This window comes from Eulemur rufifrons, chromosome 16, assembly GCF_041146395.1.
Source record: "Eulemur rufifrons isolate Redbay chromosome 16, OSU_ERuf_1, whole genome shotgun sequence".
Taxonomy (NCBI): Eukaryota; Metazoa; Chordata; class Mammalia; order Primates; family Lemuridae; genus Eulemur; species Eulemur rufifrons.
In genome coordinates, this window is record NC_090998.1 from 28,999,615 (window position 1) to 29,001,153 (window position 1,539).

The 1,539-nt window shown below is 38.7% G+C and overlaps 1 pseudogene; it reads left to right on the forward strand.

The window, feature by feature from the left end:
- The first annotated feature begins 206 nt into the window (after nucleotides 1–206).
- On the forward strand, nucleotides 207–1,005 carry LOC138397201 (mitochondrial fission factor pseudogene; annotated as a pseudogene).
- The last annotated feature ends 534 nt before the right edge of the window (nucleotides 1,006–1,539 follow it).

A 1,539-nucleotide genomic window follows, 5' to 3' on the forward strand; every position in this document is an offset into this window, starting at 1 on the left:
TACATTGAAGCAAGTTAAAGGATTTAATGTGAAGCACAGAAGCAGATAGTGCCAAATAACAAGCAGTAGTGGGTACACATTTCTGGAAAAGCAGTGTCTGTGTTGTTATGTACAGCTCCAAAACAAGTTCAGATCTGTAAAGTAAACTCAACTACAGAGTAGCAGAATTTTAGTAGCTATTGTAGATGTGTATTTACCATATTAAAATGAATAAAAGAATAGGCAGTGACATACCACTTGCCACTGGAAGGGTGAGTGAGGTAGCATTTCTTCTCCCACTGCTGCTGGGATGCTGGAAATTAGTGGAATTCAGTATGAAATGGAACATACCAAAGGTACTAGTCAGTGAATGAGGGTCCTGGAAAAGTTAAAAGTAGCACCACCAAATGCTGACCTGGAACAAGGATTCCAAGAAGGAGCTTCAAATGCTAGTGTGATAATGCAGGCTGCAGGGAAGATTGCTCTAGCAGGAAATAATGAAGACACTTCATTTTCAAGACCAGAAGATCTTGACCTTATGCAATCAATTCCCTTTAAATGTCTGGCACTAAAATCACTACCTCATATACTTATGGTAAACGAAAGACCACTAGATTTTCTGGATTTAGAAAGAACTCTTCCAACCCCTCAAAATGAAGACATTCATGCAGTTGCAGGCTAAAAATAGAGTGCTCTATCAGTGAAAATGCTGTCCGTGAAAGGGGACAGCTGGTCAGAAACGATTCCATACCTGTGTTGCATGATGGGTCTGCTGTCACCACTTCTGATCCTCATCGTGACAAGGTCAGGTATGACACTAGGAATATAGAGACAACAATTGAAGGAATGTCAGATGACATGACTGTTGTAGAGGCAGCTTCATTAACATGACAGATAATCAAACTAAATACACATCTGCAGCTTCTAGAAGAGGAGAACAAAGAATGTGCTAAAAGAGAAATGGTCATGTATTCAATTACTGTAGCATTCTGGCTGCTTAATAGCTGGCTCTGGTTTTGCTGCTAGAGGTAACATCAGCTCTCGAAAATACTGTCTCAACAGTGGAAATATAAAAGACTTGCCAAAAAACAAAACAAAAGAAAAACAAATAAAAAAAAATGAGAGATTGCAGTTGAAGGATGCCCTCCATCTCTAACACATCTCAAATTCTGTGTTTAAATTGGTTCAATCTTTCCAACTCCAGAATTCAAACACTCTAGCAATGAGAGAAGATTTATAGAAACATGTTGAATTATTTTGGTGCTAATTACCTTTGAGAAAAATTAGTAAAGATGATAATTAACACCATGAAAGGTGGAAGAGTTTAGGGCTAAGCACTGGGCCACAGTTAGGAATACTGAGGAAGAACATACTATGGTGAGATTACACCGGAAGGTAGGGAGGAGAACCAAAAAGTGAAGGCGCATTCTAAAAAGAGAGAGTCATAGAGAGTGCAATAGTTACTGAATAGGATGAGAACTGAGTAAGAATGTTTGAATCTTATGAGAGGGTCCTTTTAGTGGTTAGAGAGCAATTGAAATGCCATTCTGATGAGTTAGA